At 41.0% G+C, this 26,912-nt stretch overlaps 1 protein-coding gene across 2 annotated transcripts in view; it reads left to right on the forward strand.

Annotated features, from left to right (window-relative positions):
* Positions 1-26,912, forward strand: part of SGCD (sarcoglycan delta) — a 936,356-nt gene that overhangs the window by 541,903 nt on the left and 367,541 nt on the right. The window contains exon 1 of one of the 2 annotated variants that reach the window (XM_059416541.1): positions 6,247-6,451. The exons of the other annotated variant lie outside the window; for it this stretch is intronic. The gene's annotated coding sequence lies outside the window, so the exon portion shown is untranslated. Of the gene's footprint in view, positions 1-6,246; positions 6,452-26,912 lie in introns of those variants that run through there. 2 annotated transcript variants of the gene reach the window in all.

Here is a 26,912-nt window from a genome sequence, read left to right on the forward strand (position 1 = left end):
TTGTATTTTAAGTGCTATACTCTATACCCCTCAAGATCCGTCACTTGAGGTTATAGTTATATGATTTAGGACCCCCTCTTCTTTCCTTAGGCTAATTTGAATGAGTTCTGACTGCTGTCACCAAAAATTTCCTGGTAAATATCTCTTTCCAGATTTGTGCCATAACTCCTTTATGCCTCTTAATGACCCCACAGGAGTATCGCAGCTTAGCCTGCCTCCCAAGTAAGTGACACAGCAAACACTCTCCCTTATAATCATAGCCTCCTACCTTATACCTCAGACCTTAAGGTCTTTGCCAAGAGCCTGACTTGATAGTTTCTCACAAAATCTCGTAGATAAACATGCTTATTAGTTTTGGGGAGTTCTTTACATTGTATAATAGAACTCACTATCCTGAGTAGTTCAATATCTTATGTCAGAAAGCTTAAATGAAGTCTGAATACCCAAGGTAAAGAAAATGGGGTTATATGCATGTTGTTGCACTTGGGTTAAAAACACACACACACACACACACACACACAAGGATTCTGCATTCACTTAAAAAATAAATATTGTGCACTTCTTATGAGCTAGGCACAGTGGAAGGAACTCGAACATAATAGAGAATAAGCAGTTTCTGCCCTCATGGATAATAATCATTTTCTATCAGGACATTTTGACATGAATCAAATAAAAATACAAATAAATGTGTAAGCACATCTATGCTAAATATTGGTCTTTGGGTCTGCATAAGGCGGGGGCGGCTGTTGGTTCTGGGTGTTCAGGGATCACTGAATCCCAGAGCAAATTATAATGGAGTATAAATTTGAAGGTTGAATAGGAGTTAAAGAGCTGAAAACATGAGAGTGAGGGTAACTTCCAGGAAAAAGAAAAATCTCTCCACAAGGAGAAAACAGCTTTGTAAGATTCTCAGGTGGAAAGATACATGATCTCTTTGAAGAAGAGAGAATGGTAGCAGATGAGACGGAGGACGTAGACAAGGGACCAGAGGAAGCCAGGCCTTTTAAGTCATGGTGGCAGTTGTTGTCTTTACCTTTCAGGCAATGGTGAGAAAGACATTTAAGGAGTTCAGTCCACAGAGTGACACAATTAGGTTTATATTTTAAAAGTTATCACTGCGACTTCATGATGTTAAGTCTGGATGGTTGTTAGAATCGCCTGAATCACTGGTTTCCTGTCGCATTCCAGAAGAATCAGAGTTTCTGGGGTGGGCCCCTGGCTCTGGTTATTTTGAAAGCTCCCTCCAGATGATTCTACGATAAAGCGAGGCTTGAGAATCACAGCTGTAAATCAGGTAGTAGATGGAAGAGCATCTGTGATAAAGAGACTCTGTGAGCTGGCTACTCAGTATGACGCAAGGTTATCATCGCGCCCCTCAAACCTAATTGTGAGTTACATGAATGGAAACATACTTCCTGAATGAACGATTGGTGTCTCTGCCCCCAAATGAAATCCGGCACACCTGAGAAGTTTGTGCACTTCTCTGCATCAAATTTTAAAAGGAAATTTGCCAAACTGAAACATCCCTAGAAGATGATAAAAGGAATCTGAACCATAATGAGTAGAAATGATCCAGGGGCACCAGATACATTGAAATTGTAATAAGGAATCCTTTTCAGTGGGTGGTTTAGGACCTCTGTTTCAAGTAAGTCAAAGGCTACTGTTTATTTGTAGGGGAAATGTGAGGTCCATCTACTTCCCAGTCTTAGACATCGGAAATGATGGCAGGAGATGGTGCAGACAAGAATCCTTGCCCTCCTGGAGGTTTTGTTCCAACTGAGAGTGAAGTTTTCCCACTCATAGGATCTTTAAGATCAGAATTTTAAACTGACCTTCATGGTTAGCAGCTTTAGAATCTGTATGAATTACAGGGAGATACATTTCTGCTATTAATTTTAGAACATTGAAAGTAGAAAGGAGGTCAACATCTGTGGACAGATTCCAGCAGAAAGGAAAGATGTAATAGGAAGAGGGCTGTTGAGTGATCCGGCCCACTGATCTCAAATCTCTCACAAAACTGAAAGCCAAATATGATAGTATTAATACTGGAGCTCACACAGCTTGAGCGTTTACCAGGTGCCATCCAACCTAAGTGCTTTACTATGCATTATCTCACGTGAAATTTATGACACGTGTCCTGCAGATGAGGAAAAGGAAACCGTATCAAACTATAATTTTTAGAAGTTAAAAACATGACTCTTACAAATATAAAGTAAAAAGACGTAAAAAAAAAATGTAATATGACTTGTTGATTAATGAAGGTGGCAGTAGGATGATAAGATGGGTTTCAAAGAACAGTTGAGGAGCTCTTTGTTTACCAGGTGCGTTAGTAAAAGAGTGCTAGCATGAGACTATTAGATTGGCTAAAAAAAACTGATTACTGCTGTGTAGGGCAATAAACCATCACACTTGGGATTATTTTATCTACTGGAAAGAAGAAATTTGTATCTTTTTTAAAGATTTTATTTATTTATTTGACAGAGAGAGAGATCACAAGTAGGCAGAGAGTCAGATGGGGCAGAGGGAGGGGGAGAAGCAGGCTACCTGCTGAGCAGGGAGCCTGATGCGGGACTCGATCCCAGGACCCTGAGATCGTGACCTGAGCTGAAGGCAGCGGCTTAATCCACTGAGCCACCCAGGTGCCCCAGAAATTTGTATCTTGAATAGACAAAAGCTTCAAGGTAATGCAGCTTCACTATATTTGGGACCTTTATTTAGTAGTGACCAGTGAAGTCAACAAAGCACCTAATTTTTTTTTCTTTTTTTTTTTTTTTTTCTGGGTTTCAGGAATAGAATTTAGTGATTCATCCTTCGCATATAACACCAAGGGCTCATCACAACAAGTGCCCTCCTTAAAAACCTGTCACCCATTTAGCCCTTCCCCCATCCACCTCTGTCCATCAACTGTCAGTTTGTTTTCTATTGTTAAGAACCTCTTATTGTTTGCCTCCCCCTCTTCTCTTTTTTTCCCCCTTCCCACACATTCATCTGTTTTATTTCTTAAGTTCCACATATCAGTGAAATAATATGGTATTTGTCTTTCTTTTGGTTAATTTTGCTTAGCATAATATACTCTAGCTCTATCCACATCACTGCAGATGGAAAGATTTCATTATTTTTGATGGCTGAGTAATATTTCCTGACATGGGCACGTGCACACACACGTTATCTCTGTCCATTGATCAGTCGGTGGACACTTGGGCTCTTTCCATAGTTTGGCTATTATTGATAATACCGCTGTAAATATTGGGGTACATGTGCCCCTTCAAATCTGTATTTGTATCTTTTGGGCATATGGCTAGTGGGCTAATTGCCGCATCATAGGATAGTTCTATTTTTAACTTTTTGAGGGATCTCCATACTGTTTTCCATCGTGGCGGCACCAGTTTGCACTCCTACCAGCAGCGTAAGAAGGATCTCCTTTCTCTGCATCCTCGCCAACATCTCTTGTTTCCTGTGTCCCTTAGGTAATTATTGAGAGTGCATGATATGCAATTGCCACATAAAACTTTGAAAGAACATGATTATCTTCTGGCCTTATTTTCAAGTATTAGATGATATTTCTTAACCCTGGAAGGGTTAAGTAACTTCTCAGGATTTTCAAGCTGCAATAATGAGGCTGGGTCACACCTGCTCTTCTTTGTCCAAATACCCATACTGAAATGAGGCATACTGCAAATACGGGGGCGGGGGTGGGGAGATCTTAGGAAAATATTTTTCAAATCCCATCACCATTGTTCTGCCTTTGTATTAAGTCTGAACTTGTTTTTTTTCCTAGTTACTTTACGTTTGTTTGTTTAATTGATTCCTAAAACAGTTCTAAACCATTCCAAGTTAACCTCTCTTCCTATTTTGTTCCTGCAAAAGTAGTTTGGCATACTAAACATGATTAATAAGTAGCTAGTTGTTCATTAGCCCCTTGCTACTGTTGGCTCTAAGACAAAGAATCTGGAACCCCAGGTACAAACTCGCTTCTTTAGAATATACTGCTGCTGTATCCTCAATAAGTTTCTTCCTCAGCTTATGGGATGTGTGCATGTGTGCGTGTGCATGTGCATGTGTGTGTGTGTGTTTCTGGTTGTTGTTAACTTAGGATGTCACAGTGACAAAAGATGGGATTGTAAATGCTGATGGTCTCCTATTTTTAGAATGGTAATCTTGAACTCTTTAGGTTTGGAGGGAAAATCCAGTTCTTTGCAAATGGCACTTTTTTCAACCTCCTGTAACTGACTGCAGATTTCATCTCACTATTTCTCTTTCCTGTGAGTTAATCTTGAGAAAAGACTTAAGTGATAGGTTTTCAGGATAAATGAAAACTAGCTATGCAGTTGGCTTAATGTTCCAATAAGGCATTAGGACAGTTGCCTGTGTTTAAGGTCATAGACCCCTATTAGGTAAAGGTAAAGTGGCAGAAAACTTAACTAGTCAATCATATGGTTTATTTCAGGAATTCAAACCAAATGTGAGAGTACAGTTTTCTTGCTTTTTAAGAGAAAGGACCTGATTTTTGCTCCATTGTGAGAAAACTAAATGGGTATTTATAGGCCCTGTAGTAATATATCATTTAATAAATATAATATATATTGTTTAATGTAATTTATAGGCCACTTTATGTGGTTATCTCACCAAATCCTCAACATTTCCATGAGGTAGAGTACATCATTGTCTCCATTTTACAGATGAGGAAACCGAGGTCCACAGGGGTTAAGTGAGCTGGCCAAAATTCACAGCCAGTCATAGAGGCACAGTTAAGATCAGACCCAGGCTAACTGGGTCCACAGTAGACCACAGCCTACTGCTGTGAAGGTCAGATGGCATTGCCTTTCACATGATTCTGGGATAGAGAAAGCACACAGACAATTAGCTAAAATCCTATTTTCTAGCCTCAGCTCCAGCATTAACTGTCTTTGCAACTCTGGATGAGTCATCTCATCTGTCTGGGCCTCCATTTCCCTCTGTAAAATGAAGGGTAGAAACAATTTGGATTGCATGGTCTCTGGGGTTCCTTCCAACTCTAAAGTTCTCTGATTCTATAATTGCATCCTGACCTTAGAGGCGCTCATGCTCCCCTCCCCATACACACACATGCGCCCTGCTTCCCAAGGCAAAAATCTAATCCTGCTGTAAGTGCTCATCGCGACTTGATGCAAAACTCAAGACTCCATCAAATCCTATCATTTACAGCAGCCCCTCTGGAACACACAACGCGTTTTAAAATCTGGCAAGCTCGTTCTTTAAAATAAGTTGCTAATAGGGTATGATTTTAGGGGGTAAAATATTAATACCAAAAAAAACCCCACTGCAAAACAAATGAGGTTTTCTAGAAATTATCTCTTTTCTACGATGTTACCTTGACATTTTAGTTTTGACTCTTAATATGTGGGGTTTTCAGTGTGGGAGAAGAGGGGGATCCCCTTTGTATCTTTAAAGACTTCCTCTTGTTTCATGGTAAGAGGAAATGTCAAAGGTGGACGACAGAATCCTGCAGAATGGACCCAAGACACCTTGACGGAGTGTCATCCATGAACAGTCACAAGTGTGCGGAATTAGTACATACTCTGGTTATAGGTACATTGTTTTCTCCTTTCTATTTTCTCTGACACCCATCTCAAGAGCAGGCGAAATGTTACTTTCCTGGACCAGCACAGTTACAGAGTGGAGAGCAACAAAAGTGCCCCAAAACAATTGCATTATTTTTAGTTGCATCAGTAATAGAGTCACCTGTGAGGACGAGGGGACAACTCCGAAGGCCAGAACCAACATAGAAATGCAAAAAATAGGGCTCCCTCTCCAGCAGTCAAAAATGTGAGCAATGACTGAGGCAATGGCAAGCAGGGAGATGAAATCAGAATTCACCTCTCTCAGCTGTAAGAGGGCTCGTTCTTGGAGCTGGCAAGAACTCAGTGGGTTCACGGGGGTGAGAACACAGTTCTCACCCAGTTTTAACCAGAGAAGGTTAAAAAAGGAGCAGCTCTGAGCAGAAGCAGACTCATCTCCTGACCTTAGCCCCACCGAGCAGAACCCGGAGAATGGCCGAGCACTCAGCATTGGTTCTAGAAGCACTATTCTTTGTCGTTGTGACTATGAGGCCAGCAGCCGCCATGGGCGCTGCTGCCTGGGAGCGAGTCTGTGCTTGACACATGTGTTTCCCATTGATAGCTGGAGACAGCCCAGTGGCTTGGGGTTGGCCTGACAAAGCCGTATTGAAGTACAGACAGAGTACGGTTTCAAAGCAGTCAGAAAAAGAACGGGAATGCTGTTCAGGAAATTCTTCAGGCATGGGCAGGGACTTGGCTGCAATTCTGCAGTTGGAAAATCTGACTGGGGCAGCTTCTGAACACGGGCTGGGCCTGCTCACACTCACACTCGGCGGGCTGAGCGACGGCCTCCTGGGCGTGCTCCGGGACTCTGGGCGATTTTCATCAGCTGCTTTGGGAAGCCGGGGAGAGAGGTAGGACACTGTGAAGTCCTTGCATTTTCATGCTGCGCTTTCTCAGCCTGCTGTCGGTTTGCAAGATTGCTGAGTTTTCGGGCTCTGTGTATGTGCGTGTGTGTGTGTGTGTACATGTACAAGTTAGAGCTCCATCCCTTCAACATCTGGTGTGGGGTGAGAATCGTTTTTCTCGCCCCCAGCCTTCTTCAAGATCCAATTTTCAGCAGGGCAGAGATACTTTGGAAAGTTAGGATTTTGCTACCAATACCAATGTGAGAGAGAGAAGTAGCTGAATTCTCGAATGGTCACCCCCCTCCAACCTTCTGTAACTTATCTGCATGGAAGGACACTTCATTGGCAGGACAGATAATTATGGATGAAACTGTGTTCTTTGCTTTGTAGGAGTTTTTGAGAGGGGCTTTTTTTTTTTTTTTTTAAAGCAGAAAATAGCTTTCATTTTAGGAAGGAATCAGGGTTTGAAGTTTCTATTTTGGATTACACTTTCAGAGTGTGGGAGAAGATGCATGTGTGTGAATTCTTGGCATCTTTTATTATTATTATATGGGGTTTTGGCTGTCATTAAGGAGCCCAGTGACATGTTTGCCTAGAAATATGCTGGATCAACATTTGTGATTCTGTTTCTGTAATAATTTCCAACTTTTCTGAGTTAAGAAGTAACTGGCAGTTTTACTCTGAGAAAATAGAACTGCAGAGTAACAGAAAACAGTAGTTTATTCAGAATCATTGTTAATATATAACGGTGTGAATTTTAGTTCATTAATCGATTGATTTTTATTTTGCACCTTCCTGGAAAGAGTACTTTACGAAAATCCCAAATTTTAAAATTATCCTTTCTCATGCATATCAGCTACTATGCAATATAGGTTTTTACCATCCCCCCCCCCCCCAAAGCTCTGCCTTATTCTATGTTTAGCATCTAGCGATTAAGAAACTGGTTCAGCTGAGAAAGGGCTAGACTGAACCTCACCACAGCTCTCTGATTACTGGCAGAGCAAATCATGACAGCTCTGGTGCTCTCCAAAGGGGACTTGGCCAAGAGTGTGTTTGGGGAAGTAGATGAATGAATGGATTCAGGTGCGTGTTTACTTCAGTTTTCAAATCTCTCCGCGAGTAGCTAATAGTAAAGATTAATGGGTGAACAAAGACTCAGGGGCTGGAATTCTCCAGGTCCTTTTCTGTATAAAACGTATGAGCAGGCAAACCTCGTGTCCCTTTGGTGGAAAGTCTGCACCCAGAGCCAACCATTTCATTTTCTCTACAGTTTTGCACTTGGAGGAGGGAACTCGGGAGTGATGGACAGCAGGGCTTCTTACTCTAAGACACGGCACACAAATATTTTCTTCTTCAGCCTCCTCTTTGGGTTGGGTTAGGTTAGGTTGGGTGGAGCAGGTTTGGCACTTGCAGGGGTGCGGTGGGATGCCGGCATAGATGGGACTACATTTGTGTTTTACTTAAGTGCCTACTGGGTGAGCAGAATGCCAAGACAGATTAGGAACTGACATGAACTGGAGCCAAGCCCACTGCCAGGGAGAAAGGAGACTCAAGTGAGCTCTAATGTCATACTCCGTCTAAATTTAGTGCGCGTCAAGCCCTGAGCAGAGCAGGCGTGAAATGGCAGCTCTGGTTGCAGGATTATGAACGACGGTGCCTAAAACTTGGAAGAAACTTTATAGTTTCCCTTTTTTCGAAGTAGGGGAGGGACAAGTCAGACTCCCTTGACATTCGAAAGGAGAAAGAAGGGGGTGGGAGGGTAGAGGAGAAGAAATCCAGGACAGAGGTGCGGGCAGCAGGGGAGAGGAGTGGCCACACCACACACTGGGCAGCCGGGGCAGGGGGAGGATGTGGTGCCTCGGAATGGGACACGCCTACCAGAAACAGCGCGAGCCAGCGGGCACGGATCCATTCGGCTTGAAATGTGTGGATAAACCGTGGCCTCACTGAAGAGAATTTTACCCTCCGCACAAGGAGAGGCCCCATGGTCAGTCTGCCCTGCTGTGCCTTCTGGAAGTAATCAGAGAGCACATTTTGTAAGAATAGCAACGCCCGAGGGTTCAGATTTCCTAAGCAAGGAGGAAGCAGGCTCTTCGGGCTTTATTTTTAACCCGTATTTCTTCCATCCAGAGATAGTCCCCATGGGGGTGTTGAGTGAACGGACCAGGTGGAGATGGGTGAGTGATTGCTGTGAGCAGTGTTCGAGGGCCTGCTCACGGATGCTTCAGCAGACTTTTTCAAAATAATATAACATGGTACATCTGCTTTGTTTTAATGAATGAATTTACTTAAATTATTATTTTTAAAAATTTTAGTTTAAAAAAAAATCTCTCCAAGGTCATGTATCCCATTTTTGGTGAAAGGGTTTAATACTAGTTTCATAGGTTAGGAGGTCCATAGAAGCGTGGATTTGACCATTGGGAAGGGACTTGGGCCATCCTGTAGTTCAGAATTTGAGTATGAGTAATTGGAGACCTCTTTTATAAGGGGGAGGATTGATGGATGCCCCCATTGTTGACTTAATTACTGCACTGTACTGTCATTGAAATATGTGTGGGTGAGAGATACCTACCTAGATGTTACCGCCCTCTCTCAGTCATTCTTGCACAGATACAGCACTAAAATAAATTTTTGAATTAAATATAGAGAAACTCATCTAATAATACTCAGATTATCACAGCAATCATTTTTTACATAGAAGATGCACTACTGGAATTTAATAAGGACTACACCGTGAACGTGGGACTAACAGTGACCTTGGAGATCACTTTGATTTCAGCCTTCTGCATTCTTGCATCCTAGTCAGATATTTGATTCTTCCGTGGTTCTTTTCCCTTCACATGCACCTTCACTATATCCTTTTATTTGCACCTTGAAGGAATATGCTATTTTGTATTATATCACACTCTGCTCCTTTCTCTCTTCTTGATGAGAATGGAATCACTTCTTGCCTGTGTGATCCTACAGTTAAAACAAACACAGATACCAGAATTGTATGGGAGGAGCCATTGGTTGGGAATGGGATCTGTATTTTCTAGGACAAAATTCATGCAAATAAGCACATCAAAAGAGAAACCCAAGAACATATTTGATGTAGAACTCTCTGATCTCAGGGAAGATTTGTGAATCCCTCAGGGGGCTCCACAGAAAAAAATGCTGATCCTGGTTGGTTCTGGTTCTGTGGAAGGACCTCTGCAGGAATCTGGGGAAGAATGGCCGTGGAAACACCCTGTCTGCATTTCTAGAATTTCTAAGGTAGCCCAGCCACTTCTACATTTTTTGTATATTGGAGGTTTGCAAGAGCTTTCATCTGAAAAGAGAGTTTTAGTGCAATGTAGGTGAAACTTGAGTTTGGTTGCAAGTAATAGAACTTTGCTCACAGAAGTCTGAATGTATAAGTCCTTCCTTTAGGCATGTAGAGGTGTGAACCATGCCTAGACAGTCAGAGCTGTTGTGGCTTCTGAACAGTGTCCCCAGGGACTAAAGCTGCCTTTCTCTTTCACCATTCTTGGCTCTTCAGCTGAACTTCCCTTGCTCATGTCCATGTATCATGTTCAAGTCAGGGAAAAGGTGGCAGGGCATAATGGGAGAAATACCTCTTCTCATGAGACTTGGCCCCTTTAATCAGGAAGGGTTCTTCTCCCATATAGACTTCCCCTCTCATCACAGAATACACACCTAGAACTGAATCATGTACCCACTGGCCACATACAGTGATTTTACTGTAATGGATTAAAACCAACCACATATCACTGTCTGGGTATGGAGTAGGAACCCACGAATCTAGATCACCAGTGGAGACCAGGGAGGAGGTTGGTAGGATAGTCATTGACAGTTTTGGCCACAAATGCTTTAAAAAAAAAAAGAATAAATAAATACATTTGAAAACCACTATTCTCATAATCCATTTCTTCCACTTCAAAGATGTGAACACTGACATCAGGAAAGTGGACACTGAGATCAAAAGATTGTGTGAGGGACACAGGCAGTCTGAGACCATAGGCAATATTTGTTCCTTGACTGTAAATCTGGTGCGGACTACATGTTCTATTCATTGGCTCAGTAAAGGCCACTTAGTGATACTTCAGAAGCCTGCTGTCAATAAAAGGGAAAGTGATACTGTAATGAAATCTTAGTATTAGAAGGTTCCTCATAAATCACCAGCTTCATGGTTTCTCAAAACCTCCAGAATCAGAGTTTCAGAGATTAGAACTGGGGACCCTCTATATTTTTAAAAGCTCTCCGAGTGATTTTTTTGGAGGCCAGGTAGACATTGGTGTGCAGAACTGAGTTTTTGACCACCACCACGGCTAAATCAGTATCCAGTGTAGGGATTCCATGTATGGCCTTGTGGTCAGGTACCAGCTCGAGGTAATGGCCATGTCTCCTATCACAGAGAACCTCACTACACTATGAAGCAGCTGGGGTCTTGTTTCTGACCTCAGGTTTTCTCAGACTGGGCCAAATTGGGTGTCTGTCCTTTGTAACCTGTGGCCATTGTCATGGGCTCTGGAGCCACGCTTGAGATCAGTGGTGGTACTTGGTACAGAAATGAGGCAAAGAAAGGGAATCGAGGTAGAGGTAGTCAGAAATCTTGGGATAGATCCTGACTTCACTCATCACCAGAGCTCAGTGTTCCCATGTGGAAAATGGGATCAGGTGCCTCTAGAATATTCTCATTTTCTCATAATCTATGATTTTTGTAATTCTAAAGCTCTCCCACTTCCTTATAAATGTCTTTGTCTTCCTTTCCCGAGGCTGGGCATCTTGGTTTATTTCATCTGTCCCTCATCTTTTCCTATGCTCTTCTCTTTGTCCTTCTTGAACACATTCTAGTTAACTTCCACCAGACAAGAATATGACTCCCTGGACTCTGTTCCAGTCAGCCACCAAGTCCATATTCCATGAACAGAGAACACCAAACGTCTATTAACCAAGGGAGAAGAGAGTGATTTTATGGGAAAAGCAGTGCACTAAGAAAGAAGAAAGGAAGATGGACTGATATTATAGCAGAAGGAGATAAACACACACACACACACACACACACACACACACACACACTTAATACTAACAGAGAGCATGACAGAAACCAGCAAAGAATGAAATATGCAAATCAAGATGAAAAGTATGGGTACCATCAGCAGAGGAGAGCAATGTTTTATACCGATTTATCCAAGTTAGTTTTCCTGTGTTGCCCAAATTTCTCAACAGATTCCACTGTCCTCTTTCTTTCACCTTTGCTGCCACACAGAAAGGTGATTGTCTTCATTATCATTCCAAATTTCTGTTGCCAAGTGTGAACCGCCTTATATAGAAGAAGCCATGTCATCTGTGGCCCCTGGCCTGCTGTCGGAGAGGTTTGCAGGACTCCGGGAGGAGCGTGTCACCACAGTTCACTAAGTGTATAAATCCTGTGAGATTGGTATGCTCAGAAATCTTTGCTGGTGGTAGCTCCGGGTGTGTGGGTGGGTGTGGAAACTGTGGCTTTATTCTTCTTCTTAACCGATAATGCAGTGGCACCTATTAGAACAGTTTCCTGATAAAAACTATATTGCCGGGGATTAGAAACTCCCTCCCTGTTCAGACCACTTTCTTTTGCCAAGTGATAGGATCAGACTCTCGTGAGGACCCTGACTTCCCAATAGTCTATTTCTCAACTCCTGGGAAGCCTACACTTTGCTACTGGCTAGAGTGGAAGTCTTAAGCCTCTGAAACTGTTCTTCTTGAGCTCAGAGTGAGCAAACACCAGTTTTTAGCTTGTTTGCCCAAATGAACTTTGGGCACCACCCCATTGTCCTAACTCTGGGTAGGGTTGTGGTGCGGGGCATGGCGTGTTCAGTGAGAGAAGATTGCTTAAAGCTGAGGAACAGCCAAGAAGCAATGCCACACTGTGTTCCTTTCATTCCTGCTCTCATCTGGGGTTGTCGGCAATCATGTCGCTTGTCTGGACTCTTTGTAGCTCCTTCTCTCTTTCTTTTTAAAAAATTTCATTCTAGGGGCGCCTGGGTGGCTCAGTGGGTTAAAGCCTCTGCCTTCGGCTCAGGTCATGATCCCAGCATCCTGGGATCGAGCCCCGCATCAGGCTCTCTGCTCTGCAGGGAGCCTGCTTCCTCCTCTCTCTGCCTGCCTCTCTGCCTAATTGTGATCTCTGTCTGTCAAATAAATAAAATCTTAAAAAAAAAAAAAAAATTCATTCTATCTTCCTGTTGCCAGTTTTCCTCTCTATTGAAAATGTTTCTTCTCTGTTCTTTGTTGGTTCAGACCCAAGTAATCTGCTTCCCTCAGTGGTCAAGAATGTTGGGAACAGGGTCTGCTCGTAACTTGGACCTTGTAATGACAGACATGAACTCTGAAAGTTGGACATGACCTTCAGAGATTTGTACCATCACTTCTGTTGTGGACAAAGAGGATGCACACAGCAGGTCACAAACTGGAAGTCTGAACCTCTACTATTTGGGATCACAGAGTGTTTTTTTTTTTTTAGATTAATTACAAAAAAAAATTCTGAGATATTATGTACAAATATAGATAATCTAGAAGGAGCTGAAGAAGGGTTTCCATGGTCTGGTGTCCCACAGCTTGACGCTTAGTACAATCTGAGCAGTTCCTGTTTCTTTGAGAGGGTATGTGTCCACTCTATTTACTAACCACATCTTCTGATCTCTAGGTGTTTATAATAATAGTCTCTCAATAGGGTTTCTGTCTGAACCACAGAAGATAGAAAGTGATTTGAATGACCCTTATTTTTTTTTTCAATTCTTTGAAGGATGGTGCATAAAGTACCATTCTAGATACATATACAAGAAAGCAAGGCATTTTGACCTTACTCTCCTAAGAGGGGACTGTTGAAATGGGTAGATATCTGCTCAGCAAAATGCAGTAGGACAGCATGCCTAGAGCACAGGTTTTGAAGTCAAGTATACTTTGGAGCAATCACATCATAGACTTGTACATGGGATTTCAAATTTTACATGTGACAGAAATCAGAATGGTCACTGCTTCCGGGGATGGGGTTAATTAGGAAAGGACATGACAGAACTTTCTAGGGTTATAGAAACAGTGCCTGCTTTGGTTGACTATTATTTACACAGATGTACAGATTTGTGAAACTTGACCTGAGTAGTTAATATCTGTGTATTTCACTGGAACTCAGTTATAGCTCAGTAGACCTGTGTGTGTGTGTGTGTGTGTGTGTGTGTGTACATGGATGAAGGCATGCAAGGCACTTAGCCAAATACATAATAGCTTCACTATTATTGTTAGCATGTTTGTTTCTGGACACCTTGAGTAAAAAAATAATAACATGGCTAAAAATGAAAGGAACAGCATTTCCTTTCAGACCACAGATGTCTTTGCAAATATTCGAGAGCACAGCTAAAGATCCTTACCAAACACAATTGTCAAGGAAGAATCTACTGGATCAATGCTAATTTTATGCAACTATCAAATCACTATAAAAGGATTTGCCTCATTTGTTGTAGCTGTTTTTTCATGATGCTGTGAAAGTTTGCGGGTTTCAGAGACTTCAGAGAGATGGCTTATTATCTGGGAAAACTGTCTGTACTTAGGGAATGCGTACCCTGCCTGAAATACAGTAGTTGCTGTAGTATTTGTAGCATTGATGAATTGCCTTTTTTTTTAATGACTTTTGTTAAAATGAATATCCATATTGAGAAAATCAAGCTCAGACTGTTACCAAGAACATGTTTTGAATGAATCCTCATGCTTTTCTGACCAAGTATACACATGGGTGTGGAAGCCTTTAACACAAGAAGTAAGAGACCTGGTCTTTCGGCAAGACACTCCAGGTTTGAAGTCTTGCTGACTTTAACACGCCGAGTGAGTCTGAGTTGGTGATTTAAGCTCTCTGTTTTTCAGTTGCCTCAGTTGTAAAATGGGAATAATAATAGTACCTACCTCAGAATGATAGGACTGTGAGGATTAAGGAAGTTCAGTAAACTATGTCAAACAGTGTCTGTTACATGTTAGCCATTACAAAAAGGTTGGTCATCAGTGTAGCGTCCTGTCTTTGTGCTGGCAAACCGATGGCTGTGTTGTGATCCGCCTCTGGTTGTTGTTCAAAAGGTGTGTGCCTGGTGGTTGATGAAGGTGACGTCAAACAGTTGAAAAGCTTGAAGCCAGGAATTTGTGGGGAACATGTGGTTATGTCTTGGGCCAGCCTTGGCCTTGTTCCTGACTTACCCTGTGATTTTCCTGAATCTAGTTTTGTCATCTGTTAAATAATGATTTGGGTTCCCTATTGCCTGTGTTCCCTTCATGCTTGGGTCTCATTGTCTGGTCTTAAGTGTTTGAGTTCTGGTCATTATTATTTTATTATATTGCTTGGTCCCCAAGGCACAGAAGAGCTAGAGTGGCTCGACTGGGATTGTCATTATCTGCTTCTGGTCGGAGTCATCACAGGCATTGGAGGGTTGGCCTTGTACAATACAGCTGGTTTGCTGTAAAAGGATTGTGACTCCTGTTAAGAAAGCTGTCCATCGGGGAGACCATGGTGGATGGATGTAGCTTTGTTTGCATGTGCAAATGACATCATTAAAATTGCAGTCAGGTGTTTGAAATTATTTGTCTTCTTTAAGGGTGTTCAGTTCCACATTCCCTTCTAGTCCTCAACCTGCCACATCAAGAACTACATTTAGCCAAACTTCAGACCCCCAAGGTTCCTTCAAGTCCACTCTAACACTACCTTCTCCATGAGGTTAACATTTCCCAGGCTTTAAAAAATTTAACTTGCTCTGCTCCCCACTCCATCCCTGGACAACTGATCTGACTTCCTTTTTTTGGTGGTGGTGGGGGGGAGGGTCCTTCACCATCATATTCATCCCTGGTAATCTAAGTATAATACACTTTGGCTTTCATGTTTATCTGTCTCTCCCATCACTGCCTCCTACCACTGCTGTGAGATGAGGCATCTATGTTTGAGCTCACTGATGTATTCCAATTGCCCAGAACAGTCCCATGGGAGCGGCTGAAGGTAAACAGATTTTTCCAGTAGTGCCATCACTTACGCCATTTTCAGTGCACGCCACGCTAAGTACACATAGATGGTAATTCTAACCTCTTTGGGTTACGTTCAGGGAAAGGCAGGTCTTTGCTACATTCCATGCTCAATGGAAAGAAAACTGGACCTCAGTCTGAGTCAAGACCTTAACCAACTTATTAATTAGAGCTGTCCTTGAGGATTTTCCTTTACTCTTCAGTACCTTAGGATCTTAATTTATGACATAGCTTTAATCATATTCATCTCTCAGAGTGTTGTCAGAAATGTATGAGCTCATACCTCTAATGATGCCTGGTACAAATATGTGTGTGTGTTTCAAAAATATATTTCCATCTACAGCTATCTCAGCAGACTTCCTTCAGACTTCTAAATGTCAGGGACAGTGAGATTGGTCGTAATTATACTGAAATATCTTCCAGTTCACCAGAAAGAAATATTTTGAATTTAAATATAAGGCATCTCATACTTTGGAGGAGAACTCTGTTAATATCTATAAGAAACAGTACCCCTCTCCCCGCTACGTCATAGCCTGACGAAGCAATTTGACTTCTCAGGACTTCTCTGAGAGGAGTATTTGGACATATAGGAAACATGTATGCACTATTCCTGGTGCTTTAAATAACAGTCATTTACAGGAGACTTAACACTTAATCACTATGCCCCATCTTTCCCCTGAATTCCAGACTCCTATCAAAGTCCCTTTGGGATACTACCCACATGGATTTTTCTGTACATTTCAAAATCAGCTTAACTCAACAATGGTTTATCTCTCCTTACCCCCCAACACTCTCCATTTGCCTCCTGCCCGTGAGCCTTCTATGCCCCATTGTTCCCCATCATGATGGGGATGGAACCATCTTTCACCCAGGTGCACACAACAGATCCTTAGCATTCCCCAACTGCTCTCCTTTTCCTGCCCTCATTCTTTGCCTCTGGTAGCAGTGAACCCATTAGCTCTACTTTCCAGATAGCCTTGAAATACAGTACTAGCTTGCCAACTTCTCTTTCACCGCTGCCCTGGTTTGGGCTCTTGTCCCCCTGACCCTGGGTGATAGCAGTAGTCACAGGGGCCTGGTTTCTCCACCTGCGTTCTCATCTCAGGAGTCTGTCTCTTATAGACCAGCTGGAGTGATTGCAACATGAAGATCAGATCTTCTTCTGATGCCTCGGTTTTCTGATAGTTACTATCGCAATCTGTATTCTAGTTCAGGGTTTCACTGTGGTTTGTAAGACCCAGTGTGCATCCCTTCTGCCTGCACTCACAAACTGATTGTCAAACACTTTCCCCCGTCTTTGCTCTGGAGTCTAGCCACCTTGTCCTTCACACTGCCCAGTAAAATACCACCTCTGGGCCTTTGCACTTGCTTATATTGTTTCTCTGACCAGAGTGCTTCCTCCAGATGTCCTTATGATGTACTTTCTTATTCGTTGATGCTTTTTCACAAATCTCTCAACTACAGAGTATTCCCTGACCATCCTAGAAACAGGAGCCTTCCACTCATTGTTTGCCCCCCTTCTCCTGCTTTCCTTTATTCCTTGCAAAGACTTTTTCTCAAGGCTAAGTTTAAAATTACATATTTGTTTATTTTCTCTTTATTGTTGCCTCCACTAGACTGGAAGGTCTAAGAAGCAGGGCATCTTTTTACTGCTAATGTCTACTGCCATATAGGATAATATCTGATAATGATTTATTTGTTAAAATAAGCCTTGGAAACAAAAAATTATTGGAAACAACCTCAATGTTCATAACTAAGGAGTTGGCTAAGTTAAATATCCTGCATCTATATAATGTAAAACTGTTTGACTTAAAAAAGTACAAATGTCTCTGTTTTCATGGGACTATCACTTAGCTGTATTAAGTGGGCCGAGTTAGATTCAGAACAATAAAGAGCATTAAATTTGCCCTTCTTGGTGTAAAAAAGAAACATTTAAATGTGTGTGTACATATTTAATGTCCATATTGAATTAAGCCTGCCTGTGTGTTGAACATGGCTATAAAGATTTTAAAAAGCTGGTAATAGCTGATTCTCTGGAGGGAAGCTAAAAGTGTGAAAGAAAAATTTCTTGAGGGGCATATGGGTAGTTCAGTCGATTGAGCATCCAACGGTTGGTTTCAGCTCAGGTCAGGATCTCAGGGTCAGGAAATCGAGCCCCACATTGAGCTCCACACTCAGTGAGGGGTCTGCTTGAGAGTCTTTCTCTCTCCCTCTCCTTCTGTACCCCCCTCATGCACACACTCTCAGTCTCTCTCTCAAACAAGTAAGTCTTTAAAAACATTTTTTCTTGACTTTATACTCTTAAGCCTTTTTAAATATATGTACTTGTCTGTTTTTTTTTTCAGTAAAAATTATTCAACACTTCCTCCAATTCTTAGAAAACTGAAATATGGAACCATAACTTTTAAATTAATCCACAAATGTCCTTAAAAAGAAGCTGCCATTCTCAGTTCTTAGACCATTTCACACATACAAGCATTTACTCTCATGGATGAATTTTACCGGAAAATAGTGTTGATTATTATATCATAACTAAAAGAGACGAGTTTGTTACAATTGTCTAAATTGTGCCAAGTATTAACAAACCAAGACTAATGTGTTGTATGGATGGCTGAATGAAAACAACCCTAGAAAACAGATAGTTTTAAATCAGAGACCTCAAAATTAACATGGCTAATGGAAAACTATTTATGTGCCAAGTTAGTCCGAAATGACTGTGATTCCTCCCAGACTCCAGATATGTGATGCAGCTGTGGGGGAATTTGTGCCTATTTCCATAAATTGGTTATAACCATACACAGTTATGTGATTTGTGTTTACTTGTAAATGTGCTGGAAATATGAACACACATCATAAGCCACAAACTCTGGCTCACTTGATTGGTATTATTTATCTTATTTTTGAAGAAGATGATAGAATTATTATTATGGGCCATTCCTTATCATAACCTACAAGGTGAGGTGTAGTGGGGCCACAAACTTTCTTCAAACCTGGTCCTCCTCTGTCCTGAGCTCACTAGTGCCCACCTTGCCAGCCACCCTGCTTAATTGAAGCAGGCCCTTCAGGCCAGAATGCTTGCTATGTCCTCTGCTGAAAAACATGTTCTACATCTGGCTCTCATCTTTTTCATCAGTTTGTCAGAATGGCGTCCTGTGCCCAGAGTGGGTACCCTCCATGCTCTACTGTGGAACCCTCTTCAGTTTCTTTCAAAGCACCTTTCCTAGTTATAAGGGCTTTATTTGTTTACTTGAGTATCCTCCATCTTTCCTGTGTAAGTACGAGCTTGAAGAAGGCAGAAAAGCAATCCTACCCATTCTTTTGAAGACCATTGTATCCCTAGGATCTGCTCTGGTACTTGGCACATAGTAGGTGATCAAAAATATTCTTTTATTGAAAATATAGATTGCGATGGGGATTTCCTCGAAGGCCGGGTCTGTCTTCTGCCATGTTTCTTCCCTCTCGTGTGTAGCTTTTACAGAGTTGCGCTTGTTGGCCCGCCCATAAATTCCCTTATGGAACAAGACACTTGTAAAGCCTAGTGGGCAGAGGAGCCTAGCAAGCATTAGTAAAATGCATGTCAGTGCCTCCTTGTTCTCTACTCTACCTTATTAGTAGAGCAGATCATGGCCCCCAAATTTTATAGGTCCAAGAGAAAAATCATCAGGAAACTTAATGGCATTATTTGTGTCTTTAGAAAGGTTGTAGATTATTTTTTAATCATCTCTCAAAACAGAATGTGATCCTCTGTAGTAGGTGAATAATGTAGATTTAGTAGATCTTGTAGATTTAGTAGATTTTGTAATCATTCTCTAGGTATCTCTTTTTTTTTCTGTTTCTTTCTTTCTTTTTTTTTAAATTTGTTTTTTTATTTATTTTCAGCATAACAGTATTCATTGTTTTTTCACCACACCCAGTGCTCCATGCAATCCGTGCCCTCTATAATACCCACCACCTGGTACTCCAACCTCCCACCCACCCGCCAATTCAAACCCCTAAGATTGTTTTTTAGAGTCCATAGTCTCTCATGGTTTACCTCCCCTTCCAATTTCCCCCAACTCCCTTCTCCTCTCTAACTCCCCTTGTCCTCCATGTTATTTGTTATGCTCCACAAATAAGTGAAACCATATGATTATTGACTCTCTCTGCTTGACTGATTTCACTCAGCATAATCTCTTCCAGTCCCATCCATGTTGATACAAAAGTTGGGTATTCATCCTTTCTGATGGAGGCATAATAGTCCATAGTGTATATGGACCACATCTTCCTTATCCATTCGTCCGTTGAAGGGCATCTTGGTTCTTTCTACAGTTTGGCGACCATGGCCATTGCTGCTATAAACATTGGGGTACAGATGGCCCTTCTTTTCACGACATCTGTATCTTTGGGGTAAATACCCAGTAGTGCAATGGCAGGTTCATAGGGAAGTTCTATTTTTAATTTCTTGAGGAATCCCCACACTATTCTCCAAAGAGGCTGCACCAACTTGCATTCCCACCAACAGTGTAAGAGGGTTCCCCTTTCTCCACATCCTCTCCAACACATGTTGTTTCCTGTCTTGTTAATTTTGGCCATTCTAACTGGTGTAAGGTGATATCTCAATGTGGTTTTAATTTGAATCTCCCTGATGGCTAGTGATGATGAGCATTTTTTCATGTGTCTGATAGCCATTTGTATGTCTTCATTGGAGAAGTCTCTGTTCATATCTTCTGCCCATTTTTTTGATATGATTGTCTGTTTTGTGTGTGTTGAGTTTGAGGAGTTCATTATAGATCCTGGATATCAACCTTTTGTCTGTACTGTCATTCGCAAATATCTTCTCCCATTCCGTGGGTTGCCTCTTTGTTTTTTTGAGTGTTTCCTTTTCTGTGCAGAAGCTTTCTAGGTATCTCTTTTATTGGGGCAGCGGGAGAAGAGGAAAACACGTGTTCTTCTCCTGGAGAAGAAGCCTGTTGAAATGAAAACCCTGAATACCGGCAAAGCAAGGGCTTACATCAGTATGAGCCTGGACTCCTTACTCAGCCTCACACAGTTTGCCAGCTCTGTGAGTTTCTGCCCCAGGCCCTTCCATCTTTTTTAGATCAACTGATGAAATGTAAGAACTGGGGCAGTATAGGATTGTCTAGCAGCTATTTGGTACCAATTAGATTTAGGAAGGAGGTCAATGGGGTATAGAATGTATGACTGCTTGAGTACAATCAGTCAAGCTTCTGTGTTAAGACGTCAAAGCTTGTCAAAGAAGTGGGACTTAGCACTCTGAAGCTTAGTGTTGGTGAGCTTAAGCTGAACATAAAATTCAGCTTCCTTAATTAGAGGAGAAATAGCTACTGGGTTCAGGGACCAGTTAGGCTGGCTCTGGCTTGAGGATCTTGTGAGGACTTCACCACGAATGTGGGGTTTGTACAAATCCTCCAGCAGTGCCCTTGACTGATGTTGGGCATTTATGAGGCCATTCAGCAGTGTCATAGGCATCAGAAAGTCCCTAAAGTGTGGGTGGTGGCTGAGGTGGCCTAAGTGAAACAGAGCCACATAGTACAAGAGGTTGTTCACAAGTCCAGGTCATTAAGACAAATACTGCCCTTGAGACTGACATATTAAATTAGTATCAGGCCTTGATTCTGTAATGTTACATGATCTCAGATAAGAACATTTGAATTGTGGGACCATGAGGTTACAGCTCTCATGCTTTAGTAATATGCCCCTCCAAAATGTCCTTCTTTGAAAACTCAACATCTATTATAATATAATATATAATATATTATAATAATTAATGATTAATAATAATATATAAATAAACAAAATAATAATATGATATATGACATATTATATGATATATGACATATTATATGATATGATAATATGACATATCATTTATTTTAATATTTATAATATATAATAGCAGTAGCTATTATATTTAGATTATATATATTATATATAATCTATGTAATTAATCCATGATTATATTATGGCATTGCCTTGACTCTCTGTAGTTCCTCCCTATCTAATGGCAAAAACAACAAAAAACAGGAGAAAGTTCCGTATTCGTTTTCTGGAAAATATAACTCTGTTGCGTTTTGTGTTCAAGAAATAGATTATCTGTGTCAACTAGCTATGTTTATGAACAAGTGAACACTGAAAATAGCCCCATAAAGGAATGGACTCATGCTTTGGATTTCAGCCTACTTTACATCAGTATAATCATATGCGCATTTGGAAAGGAAGTCAACGTGTGTCAGTTTTTATTCTTTTACTTGTGACCTTACAGCCTTTTGTTCTTGGAAGAGTCTTGGCTTGAATTTTACTCATTCATCAAATAACTATGCATGTATATACATGCACACATATAATTTCATGTAATTACACACATAAACACATCCTTGTGTAGGTGCTACTGTAGTTCAAAGAACATATACTTACTTATTTTTTTATGTATTTATTTTTGAGATTTTATTTATTTGTGTGTGAGAGAGAGACAGCAAGCCAGCACAAGTAGGGGAAGCAGCAGGCAGAGGGAGAGGCAGGCTCCCTGATGAACATGGAACTCAGTGCTGGACTCAATCAGCCCCAGGACCCTGGAATCATGAGCTGAGCGGAAAGCAGAAGCTTATCCAGCTGAGCCACTGGTGCCCTGGTACAAAGAACTTTTAAATACTTAAAAGCACTTAGGATATTTTCAGAGGGATAACCTATATGGATAACCTATATCATTGTAAAACATGTTGTAGAACAGTAAAGAGGTTCCAAAGACTGATGGACAGTACTAGTCTTAGGATTCCCAAGATGAGAGTGTAAATTTGCAGAGAGGAACTCCTTTGTAAAATTCACATGCCTAGTGTACCCCAACCCCAGAAGGTAAGTTGAGATTTCTTTTTCATGACAGATAATATCTCTGCATGTTTAAAAGCTAAGATGCCGAAGTTTGCAAAAGGTGTAATATTCAATATAATGCTGAAAGAGGACAGTAGAAATGAAAATTACAGGGTAGGAGCACAGTGAAAATGTGAAGAATGGCAGAGTTAAAAAAAAATGTGTGTGTGTGTGTGTTTGTGTGTAAATATATATATATATATATATATATATATATATATATATATATATATTATATATATGTGTGTGTGTGTATAGTCATGGGAGGAAAATAGGTGATCTCATGAGAAATAGTGCAAGTAGAGGCAAAGGCTGGGCCAGCAATATATCTCTATGTTGGATCTAAATTCATGCTCTCAAAGCATGGTCTCTGGGCCACAAGTCTCAGAATCGATTTTAGTACATGTTAAAAACACAGGTTCCTGGGATGCATAGACTTACTGAATTAGAATTTCTTGGTATGGGGCCTAGGAATGTGCATTTAATCAACTTCTGCAAGGTGTTCTTACCTACTCAAAAGTCTGAAAATCACTCTCAGCGAAAGACAGATAACAGTACCACCCACTGTGCTCAGCTGGGGAGGGGGGTATCCCATGGCGGTGTCACACTGAGGTCTTGCCATATATCGGGGTCCTTTGTGGGCAGGAATAGAGAAGGATCCAGGTTTTGTGATGCCAGAAGCCTAGTTTGTTGGGCTGTTTTAAGGGGGGAAGAAAAAAACCTAAAAAATTAGCAACACAAACAAATTAAAAACATGAATATACTTAGAATGAGAAAGGAAATTAAATTATTAATTTTTAAAAGGCTTATCATGCAATCTTGAAAAATAATATTGTGAATAATTAACTGACATACTTTTTCTACACTTTTTTGGTTGCGTAGCCTTTGATCGCTTCTTCATATGACAGCTGTTTGGCACTATCACTTTCTTGTACAGACAATAGAAAGATCATTGTCTCTTACGGCAATTTCAACGAACTGAGGTGGTGGTGTTGTTTTTTATTTTAATTGCTGGTTGTGATGTATAAAACATGCAACTTTACATACAGAATATAAACACAGTGCGCATAACCTGTACACATAAAAATTCTGACTCTATTTTCCATGATTCCCATTAAAAAAATGGGGTAGAGCATTTATCATGTTATATGCTGAATTGGATATATTCTTGTCAGGAGAGAATTTGTTTTGACTAGGTGTCAGAATTGAATCCTACTTAAAATTTTACATATCTGATGATTGAAAAAAAAAATTCACCTAGCTTCTGGCTTTTGTACTACCCATGTATTTCTGGTGCTGGCCCTTATAAAACACATTTACGTCATGTTGTGTACTTTGGTCCTGTACCTTCACGACAGTCAGCTTGGTGAGTTGACATCAAAGATGGAGGAAGAATTTCTGGAAGCATTCCTATGCTAGGAGGGCTAGATATAAGGTACCTCTACAAGGAAGTTTCTGCAAATAATACAAATTTTTTTTCTTTTTTTTTTTTTTTAAAGATTTTATTTATTTGACAGAAAGAGAGAAATCACAAGTAGGCAGAGAAGCAAGCAGAGAGGGAGAAGGAAGGAATCCGGCTCCCTGCAGAGCAGAGAGCCCGATGCGGGGCTCGATCCCAGGACCCTGGGATCATGACCTGAGCTGAAGGCAGAGACTTTAACTCACTGAGCCACCCAGGGACCCCTCATACAAACATTTACTACTATACCCAAACCATAGGAATCCCCAGTTTGCCTTAGCTGAAACTCCTAAATTAATGGAAATCCTCCAAAGACACCCAACAAAAAGGGGGTTTGAAAGATACAAGGTCTTAACTAGTTGCAATTAAAACATCTTACTTTAAACAATTTTATAAAAATGGATGATACTGTTAATGCATTACTTTGGATGCCTCCCAGAGTCATGAAAGGGGCCTGGCCGTGAGCGGACCTTAACCTTCAGCTTCATTCCCTGGAGGGTTTTCTACTGGGGAGGATCAAAAAGAAACATAGAGTGGAGGTTATCTTTCTTCTTATGTTTTTATCATCTGAACATGTTTCAGTTTTGCCTTGAAAAATTAATGTACTCAGCATATCTTAATTTTCCTTTTCTATGTAGCATAATTAATAGACCTCTCCATTTCCTTACGTTTGGTTGGCATGGCTTCCTCTTGGCACCATTTGTACAAAAATTGCTCTCTCCCTTCCCTGTTCTTTCTTTTTTCCCTTCCCTTCTGAGTGGCACACGTGCATTTTTGTTTTATGTGGCTCATTAAAGTAGACAGTTGGTGTGGTGGAGACTCTAGAGTCCTGGTGACAGGCAGAACAGCTACTACACACGCACAGGGATCTGAGTTCTAATTCCCATTCAGCTTTTAATTTGTTGCCTGATGTGAAAGAGAACTACTTCCCCTTCCTGGCTCAATCACCTCAGCTAGTCAGTAAACATGGTGGGCAAAATCTGTGGTTCCTAGGAGTCCAAGTTCTCTTCCAAGCCCTCAGAAAGTTCTGCTTTTTTTTTTCTTTATTATATTCTAGAATTTGCTTCAAGCTTTTTGTCTGGAAATGGTCATACTATTAAAAAACAGATCAGGGGTGCCTGGGTGGCTCAGTGGGTTAAGCCGCTGCCTTCGGCTCAGGTCATGCTCTCAGGGTCCTGGGATCGGGTCCTGCATCGGGCTCTCTGCTCAGCAGGGAACCTGCTTCCCTCTCTCTCTCTCTACCTGCCTCTATGTCTACTTGTGATTTCTCTCTGTCAAATAAATTTAAAAAAACAACAACAAAAAAAACAGATCAAAGGCCTTTTTTTTTTTTTTTTTTAAGAAGTAGTAGTCCCAAATACTTGGCATAACCTAAAGAAAATTTTCCTTTGACAATTCTAATTCCATTGTAGAGCTCAGAAATTGAATTTGTGTTTGTTAGAAGTTTATCTTAGAGCCTGATGCATAGTCAGGCTTCAAAGACATTGTTCTAGACCAGTGGTATGCGACCTTGCCTATACTTGAAGATTGCACGGGGCCCTTTAAAAATGCTGGTGCTTGGGTCCTACTTATGGGACTATTATTGAAATGACCTGAGCATGTAGGTTTTTAAAATCTCCATGGCTTTCTCTGATGTACATCCAGCATTGAGAAACCCTAATAGAGGTAATCACTGCATTCTGTCAATATCTAATATCTAATTTTTGCAAGAAAAAAAATCAGATGTGATACCCGTATTCCCAGTCTCTTGTAAGTATTGACTGAACATGTCATTTCCACTTTATAGCTAAAGTAAGTAATTCCTGCACTGGTTGGGGCAAATGTCAAAGAAAAAGCAGCTGGTGTGGTGCCAATACCTCTAGCTTCTCTACCCCGTTTTGTGAGGAATTTCTCACTGGTCACCATTCCTATAAGAGTCCAATACTGTTCTTCTTGTCCTTGCCCTACCACAAACCCCATTTCCATGTGCAAGGGGGTCAGCTCTAGTCTTCAATCAGCACATTCATAAAATTAGTTGGTTGGCAATAAAAGACCTTGCAGATAAGATTTTAAGATTCTTTGCTCATTTCCTTAACTTACAGAATATATTTTAATGGAAAAGAAAGGCCTAATTTCCTGCAAAATTAGGAGACAATCTTATCCCTTCTAACTGATCTTGATGTGTACAAAAAAAAAAAAAAAAGAGCGATGACTTTATTGTGTTGCCATGTTGTTATAACAGAGCCCCAATCTACAAAATTCTGAGGAGCTGAGTTATGAAATGGAAGGTCTCGTGTAACTGGAAGTTCACTGCTTGCTTGGGAACCCAGTGCTTTGGGAGCCTAGTGTGAAAATGTGCAGTGATACTGAAAATGAATTCTCCCATGGTGTTTGGCTTAAACTTTTATACACCCCCAGACAGCAGAAGCTCTTACAGTAGACAGGAAATCATTCATTCGTTCCTCATTTATGCATTTGTTTTTTTCACTCATTCATGCTATACACATATATTTAAAAAAATACTCATGTGTGGACCTGATTTTGGCACTAGAGTAGTGTCTAGAATAAGACAGATGTCCTACAGGACTTCACTGAGAATTTCCATTGACCATAAATAAAAATGTACTGCGTTTTTCAGTGGAATTCCATGGATGTCCAAAGGCCTTGGGTTCTTAAGGGGATTTTAGATTTTATGTGTACATTTTAATGATTATCTAAAAATTGTAAAGTAATCACATTCCAACCCATCTGAAAGATGACCTAGCAACCAAGGATGTGATGTTAGGAACCCACATTAAGTTTGTCACCATGGTCACTTTTGTACCACATAGGATGCACTTAATTGATATATATATTTTTTAAAGATTTTATTTATTTACTTGACAGACAGAGATCACAAGTAGGCAGAGATGCAGGCAGAAAGGTGGGGGGAGGCAGGCTCCCTGCCAAGCAGAGAGCCTGACGTGGGGCTCCATCCCAGGACTCTGGGATCATGACCTGAGCTGAAGGCAGAGGCTTTAACCACTGAGCCACCCAGGTACCCTTAATTGATATATTTTTTCAATATTTTTATTTATTTAAGAGAAAAAGTGAGTGGGAGGGAGGGAGAGGGAGAGAGAATCTCAAGCAGACGCTATGCTGAGCCCAGAG

Source organism: Mustela nigripes, chromosome 12, assembly GCF_022355385.1.
Source record: "Mustela nigripes isolate SB6536 chromosome 12, MUSNIG.SB6536, whole genome shotgun sequence".
NCBI classification, from domain to species: Eukaryota; Metazoa; Chordata; class Mammalia; order Carnivora; family Mustelidae; genus Mustela; species Mustela nigripes.